Here is a 7,769-nt window from a genome sequence, read left to right as displayed (position 1 = left end):
CCTTCTCCTCGTGTCTGCTTGGAGACGCGTCAGTAGAACGGAGGAAGACGCGGCGTTACTACCTTTTTCCTCCATTTTTTCTTAGAGTGTGACGTCTAACTCCTGGTTTGCTCAGTTAATATAACGCTCCACTGGAAATTGAGAGGTCCCTGGTTTGATACCAGGACCAGGCGGATTTTCTCGGTCGCGCACCAGTCACCTAGTTGTGTTTGGAAATTTGTGTTTGTCCTTTGTCGCCCTTGTACTCTAGTGTCTCGTTCTCATTATAGCAGGCAGCACATAATGTGTATGTTTTCTCAAATTTAGCCCTATACGTGCTCGTCCTCACAACTCCCACTCTCGCCTCCAACAGTAAAGAACTTCCCAGCGAATTGTGAAACACATTTCCTTCATTATGTCCCGTTTTTGTGTCCTGTATATTGTTAGAGCTGATTTTTCCTGCATCCTTACTTCCCTTATTTTCCTTTCTCCATCTTTCACTCCCCTTTTTACTAAAGTAGTCTGCTCAGCCACCGCACTAGTGAGTAGGTATTTAAATGTAAGCTTTCGGGTCCGACTTGTGCATTTTGTGTTTAAACTTTTGATGTATAAACACTTAAATACCTTCTGTGGCCACCGCGTATCATCCATTTCGGTCAACCTTTGTTCAAATTTCAACTAACTAATTGCCTGCCTGCTCTCAGATCACGACCAGCCTATGTTCTACTGTGCTCCCTCGTTTGGTGTCTTTCCACGTGCTCCCAGTGCCATTCTGCCTACGCTTCTTTGTCGAACTTCTAATCCTGATTGAACCTCTGATTTCATGATCAGTACCCCATTGCCAAAAGACAGTCATGGTACCATAACTCCTTTCCATATACCTCTGACCACTTCATTTCTATTATGTTTCCACAATTCCTTGAGCTTCATAATGGATGAATTTCATTTCCCTTTTCTAGTTATATTCTCTTCATGTTCCCCTAGATATTTCCTTCCCTCATTGAGCCAGACTTCCAGATATTTCTATTTTCATACATGGTTTATTACAATGTCTTGTATCCTCAGAGTTCCCTCTTTTCGTCGTTAAACACAATTACTCCAGACTTGTCACTACTAAAAATCATGTCCAAGGTGCCCTTTTCCTCTCCGCATATTCCAGCTAGTTCCCGTAAGGTATCCTGGTTATCTGCCATAAGTACTATGCCGTCCGAATATACAGTTATCGTATTACCTGTAGTACATTTCTCCCTCCTTCCATATAACTCACATCAAAACCTAAGTTACTCCGCTCTAATTTCTTTTCCATTTCACTGAGATACATCATGAAGAGGAGAGGTGATAGTGGACAGCCCTGCCCGTGACCTTTTTTGGAGCTCCGCTCTTCGCCCACTTCCGAGTTGAGCAGCGTCGCCATCACCGTCGCCGTCGGCGTAACCGAGCGTGTTGCATCATGGGGCGTTTCCCCGCTGACTTTAGCGGAAAATTTTTCACGCTAAATTTAGCGGGGAAAACTTTCCGCTAAGGTTTGCGGTGGAATTGTTTTGTTATCTTTAGCAGGAAACTTTCCCGCTAAATTTGGCGGAGAAATGTTTCCGCTAAACGTAGCGAGAAAATTTCCCCGCTAAATTTAGTGGGGAAATTGACGTCACAACCTCAACTGCAATTCAGTTTTCACGCTAAATTTAGCGGGAAAAATGACGTCACGATTTCGTGTCACGTCACCCATGGACGAAATCAGCGGCAGGATTAAAGGAGGGAAGGAGAAGGAGGAGGAGAGGAAAACGAGGAGGAAAGGAAGATGGGAAGGGGGAGGGTACGGAGGAGGAGGAAGGGCAACCCTCCCCTCTGTACCCTCCCCTCATCCTCCTCAAGAGCTACGCTCTAGTTTCGCATTACACAGATTTGTAAACGTGTTTCATTTTTTATTGCTGCGGTTTGTGTACCATAGTTTCTGCCAGGGATGGGCAGTATTTCAAATACAAGTATTTGAAATACATATTTAAAATACTTTGTGTATTTTGCATTGGTATTTAATTACAAATTGAGTAATGTATTTGGCGTGTGTATTTAAATACTAAAACGTGGGTATTTCAAATACAGTTGTAATTAAATACAATTTTGTGGGCGAAAATACATCCCTCAAAATCATTGTCACTGCATGTCCAGAGCAGGAAGAAAACTACGTTCTGCACCAAATGCAGTGTCTTTCAATCAAGCACAAGCGTTTAGTGACTTTGTGATTACGGTACTAGTCCAGGGCAAGAATAGTGACAAAATCGACGTTCACAGGCAGACGGGCTAAATAAGTGAATGTGACAACTTGTGATGCTTTCCAGCCTGATTTCCATCCACAGTTTCGCCTGGAACATTCTAAATGCGCGGGTCGTCGAGATTTTCGTAACTGGTGCAAGTTGCAACAATAAAAAATTCTCTAAAAAAGCTGCATGAAGCTCTGTACTTTTTTCACGTATTACGTCCAAGCTTATTACATTTTTTTGTAATTATATTTCTATTACGTTACTAGAGCCTCGCACACTAACTCCCGAGTGTGCAATGCAAAATTAAAATGAGATTCCCAGAAACCCGTAGCAAGTGTCCTGAAGACGCTGACGCAAATTTTGAGGAATGTATTTGGAAAAGTATTTGGAGAAGACCAAATACTTTGTATCTTGTACTTTGTTGTATTTCTATCTCGTAATTAAATGCTTTTTTAGAAATGTAATTAGATTTGTAATTAAATACATTTTGGACGAAGTATTTTGTATTTGTATTTCGATACATAATTGCATGTATTTTGCCCATCCCTGGTTTCTGCTTCCCATGTTATAATGTGTACGCCTGCTGAAGAAACGTAACCAAATTTGCATCTAAGTTATACTCCTTCAGCCCACCCCAGAGGTTTTCCTAGGCTCCCTCTTTGTCCAAAAAAGCTAACCATAAAGAAGTCTGGTTCTTCATTGCTATTTCTATACATTGTGTGGCGACAAATAAGTTATGTTCCAGTCTTCTATCTTTTCGGAATCCGTTTTGGAGCTCACCCGGGCCGGGAATTGATGTCGCCGTCGATGATGCTGCAGGACCAAAAACTGGTCGCAGAAGAAGAGGGTAATCCGGGACAAAACCGCTGACGACGTGCCGTTGGCTGACGCTCTCGTTAGATTGCAATTCGTTGGGGTAACCGGTTGTATCGCTCGGCCAAGGCGAAGAGCAGGGAAGCAAAAACACAAGGAATGCCTGCAAAGCGCAAAAGCGCCGCATGAGAGCCATGTCGACGCCCACTGCTCCCGTGCCCACTACTTTTTGCGTATATAGTTCAAGGAGCGAAGGGGGCGTTCTCTGTATTGGAGCAGAACGGGTATTCATGGTATTCCAAGGTAAACATAAACAAGTACTGGCGGAACTTCCGGTGGCCGAGATAACTTCCAGTTGACCAGCTTCTTGTGTATGTTTCAATGAGCAAAAATGAGTCCTCTAAGCTTTTCTTGGCGAAAAATCAGAAAAGGTATCTCGAAAACGGAACGATAAGATAGATCGGTGTGCGTGTTTCTGGACCATAAGGCGCCAAGAAAAAGCCGCCGCATCTCGTTTTATTTGGCCTCTGTAGCGAAAGTTACGTGGCCCTACCTGACGGCCCAGTGAAAACGTATGTACACGGGAGACATTCAACGAAGTTAGACGCCTACGAAGACGTTTACGAATCACCCGAGGAACGTAATTGTTTCGTGTTTTTGTGCACGGAATAGCGTGCGTGAGAAATGCATCGCTTCGTCAATTTCGCGACGTCGCCGTGAGTGTTCGAACTGGCCAAATCGAAACTATGCTACGCCTGTCGGACGTAGTTGAAGGAGGGTGCAGGGAGCTTATGAAACTTCAGCCCCCCTTCAGCCCCCCCCCCCCCCCCCCCCCCCCCCTGCGAGGGTGCGAATAATTGTGCCATTCGTGCTCGATCGTGCCCGGAGAAAAGCGAGCAGCGCGTTTTCTTTGACGAGTAGAGATATCGCGATTGGAACAAAGCCGTCGCAGCGTGTAGTACGATTGCGCCGCTCGTTCCCTGCAAAAGTCAAGGTGCGTGCTTTATACGACGAGTGCAGATATCGTGATTGTGACAACGTTGACCTACCGCGGCGATCCCGTGAATGATATTCAAGTGGACACAGTTGCAGACGCGGACGTCAGAAGGCAATTTTATATTCTAGAACCCAGGCGATAAGGCAAAAAAACTCGTTTCGCGTCCGACTTGTTGCGATCACGGGACACTTCTGGGGACATATCGCAATTGTTCGAACTGCCCTGTTTGGGCAGACACACACAAGCGCTGTTGTGTTTGATGATGTGGGTGAATAATAATATTGGAAGGATGCTCTTGCTTTAATCGTGTCACAAACAGACGCTTTATAAACGCACGCAAAAAAAATGGCTGTAGAACTTTTAAAATCGACGGATCTGAAATATAAATGGAACCGAATCTCATATTTGGCTTCATGCGACAAGATCCCTCCCCTTCTGATGTCCTTCACTAATACAAACTCCCAAAGTTTTCGTTTTTTGATTATTTAGTTTGTCAGTTTTTGTTGGAGTTTGTTTAGGACTCTCATTTAAACAATCTGTTCACAGGCTAATTAACATCATAAAGTAATTCTGCTCTAATATTAAAAAAACAAAAAAAACTATTATCTTATATATTGAATATTTTATGCGGTATCAAGTTAGTGCTGTTTTATAAAAACTTGCATTCAGGCTAAAAGAAAAAGTTATATCGGGGCGAATATTAATTAATCTTTCAATAAACCTTTCTTTGCATAGGAACTCAAGTGTGATTCGTTCGATTAAGTATCTTCGCTGTCCGGAAGAGTTGAATGTGTGCATCTTTGATCTAAAATTAAGCGATCCTCGTGCTGAGCGTAAAATTGACGCTCGCGTGACAGAGACCCTTCGCTCTCGACGGCCGCGGCTTGCTGTATCTTTTACTTCGCTGATATCTGTCATAGCAAGGTTTCCCAGACAATTGAAAAGCGTTACAGCACTTCAAGAAGCCGGTGGAAGCGCAAAACGTAAAAAAGGACCGATGTAATTGTGGAACACACAAAACGTAGCAGTAATATGTTACCCTTTAAAAGGATACAAACAAAACCCGAACCGGAAGTATTCTCGGCTCCCTGTCATTGCGGCCGGAAGTGGCCCGATACAGGCAAGGAGATTAGAAGGGCCACTGATCTCTATGGCAATTGCTGGATCGCGCTTCCCCGCTTGTTCGCTGCAGCGCAAGTGAAGCCACCGGACTTCACTCGCTTGGGATACGATTTGCCATTTTTGCTAGCCTTTGCTGCGGTTTTCCAGCGTGCTGTAGACACGTTTTCTACTCGTTCGTCGTCATTCGCCGAAGAAGTTTTTTGAAGACTCTGTGTATTGTTGAGACTTGCCGTTGTGAACACGTGGAAAATTTTACGAAAGTGCAGTGTCGCAGGAAAAAGGCACAACGCGTCGAAAGGAAGGGCTGGCGGCGTGTTCAAAGCTTCCTTGGCACGCCGAAGTGCCGTGTCTCCGTGCCTTCGCACGCTTGGATACCGACCAAGAACCGACGCCGCGTGTATGTGTTTAGCGAGTGAATGTGCGTGAGGCTATTCGTGCCCCTGGATCAGCTTCTTTTCCCCTCGCGGTTTAGGAACGAGCTTAATCCAGCGTCCACTAGCGACGGAAGATGGGGGGAAGGTACGTCTTTTTTTCGTCCTTAGACGATTTACACAGTACCGTGCACAACAGCTCCTCATCACTGATCAGTGCTGGCTTATTATCAATCTACTTAATTGCACTTGACGTTTGAGCGCGGCTCGCCTAATTGTAATTGGTCAACAGATTGCACACGACCATATCGGCCGCGCTTCAAAGATTTTCATTCTCGCCGTCTTGTACTTTTGCTTTCGAAAAACCCCCTGGCTACACAACGTTGCCCTATTCGTGCTCCCACGGAATCTATTAGAGTAGATTTGGGATATAGCCATGGTTAATATAGTACATAAGAACACGTACAGATCTCCCCCTTTTATTGATAGCAACTCACCGGAACAGCTGGACGATCCAGAACTCCGTGGCCGAAATATATAAATGATCTAAAGGCATCTACGCGCGACACACGTTCAGAACTTTGGCGCGGCGTCAATTCTTGACCGGTATCCACGCGTGCGAAGGCACAAAAATGCATCACTTGGCGTGCCAAGGAAGCTTTGAACACGCCGCCAGCCCTTCCTTTCGACGCGTTGTGCCTTTTTCCTGCGACACTGCACTTTCGTAAAATTTTCCACGTGTTCACAACGGCAAGTCTCAACAATACACAGAGTCTAAAAAAACTTCCTCGGCGAATGACGACGAACGAGTAGAAAACGTGTCTACAGCACGCTGGAAAACCGCAGCAAAAGGCTAGCAAAACGGGAAATCGTATCCCAGCGGGGTTGCGTCCGGTGGCTTCACTTGCGGGAGCGGCAAGCGCGATCCAGCAATTGTCATTGAGATCAGTGAGAAGGGCTAATTAGAAGGCTACACGGCGTCAGGCGTGTAGTCTCCACAAGGCAAGCTCACTTGACGCCTCGCCTCTCTCTCATTTTCCTCCTTACCCTCCTCACTTATTGGCCCAGCACGTGACCTACCGGACGGAGCCGCTTGCTACGCTTGCTTCACGTCTAGCCTTCTAGCTGATAAAACCTACCGGAAGGAGCGCACGCAAGCCTGCAAGGGCTCCTACTACAAGTAACCATCCATCTCGCACGTGATCTGGGGTTACAATTACTAGGAGGGGGCACGTTGCAATATTGGTGAAGCCTAGTCATAAAAAGTTTAAACGATTTTGTGCCCAGCGTGACCGCAGATCTCTGACATGTCACGTGTGAGATGGATGGTTGTTTGTAGAAGGACTCCATGCAGGCTTGCGCGCGCTCCGTCCGTTAGGTTTTATCAGATCGAAGGCTAGACTGTGGTGTATTCTAGTACCCCATAGCAAGACGAAGGCTAGCTACGGTCACGTGATGTGGTCACGTTGGCATCGTAAGTGAGGAGAGTAAGGAGGAAAATGAGAAAGAGGCGAGACGTCAAGGGATGGCTTGTGGAGGCTACGCGGCCGACGTCATGCCCTCTCCCAACCGGTGGCAATCAGTTCGTCGAACGACGTTTCATGGACAAATCGTTTCGTCGACACTGCGATGTTTCATCGACAGATCGTTTCGTGGAAACGAGCGGATGCTCGTTTCATCGACAGATGTTGCGACGTTTCGTCGACAGCTCGCTCTGCAAGCTCCGCCAGCTGCGCCTCCTCGCGCGGCCTTGTGTTGGATGGATGGATGGATGGATGAAAGATGGCCGACTGGGCCAAGTATGGCGAACCAGTGCGCAGCCATTTTGCCTCACCAACTTAAACTATCGTATTTTTTTTTTTTTTTTGGGGGGGGGGGGGGGGGGGAGCTCGCCGATTGCACTGATTTCGGAACTTACGATTCGAATGGTTTCGCTCGTGTCTTTGCCCGAACCTTTGGGGAAGCGTTGGCAAAGCCGGGAAGTTTTGTTATCGACCCCCCCCCCCCCCCCCCCCCCCCAGTGTCCTTTCTCAAATTAGATTTTTAAAACATTCAACAATATGCGCAGCTCTTGAGGGCTACGCTTTCGGCAGTATACGTGATCGAGGTGTCTCTACGTCATCGAATGCAACCGTTCGCGGGCTGGCCGCCGGCACTCCGACTGTTTTGAAAAAGTGGCTGGGTCATTTCCAGAGCAAGCGTATCTTTCCGTGCGTCGCGTCTTTTGGC

The sequence above is a fragment of the Ixodes scapularis genome, unplaced genomic scaffold (genome assembly GCF_016920785.2).
Source record: "Ixodes scapularis isolate PalLabHiFi unplaced genomic scaffold, ASM1692078v2 PGA_scaffold3__209_contigs__length_174095766, whole genome shotgun sequence".
Lineage (NCBI taxonomy): Eukaryota > Metazoa > Arthropoda > Arachnida > Ixodida > Ixodidae > Ixodes > Ixodes scapularis.
This window is presented reverse-complemented; position numbering follows the sequence as displayed.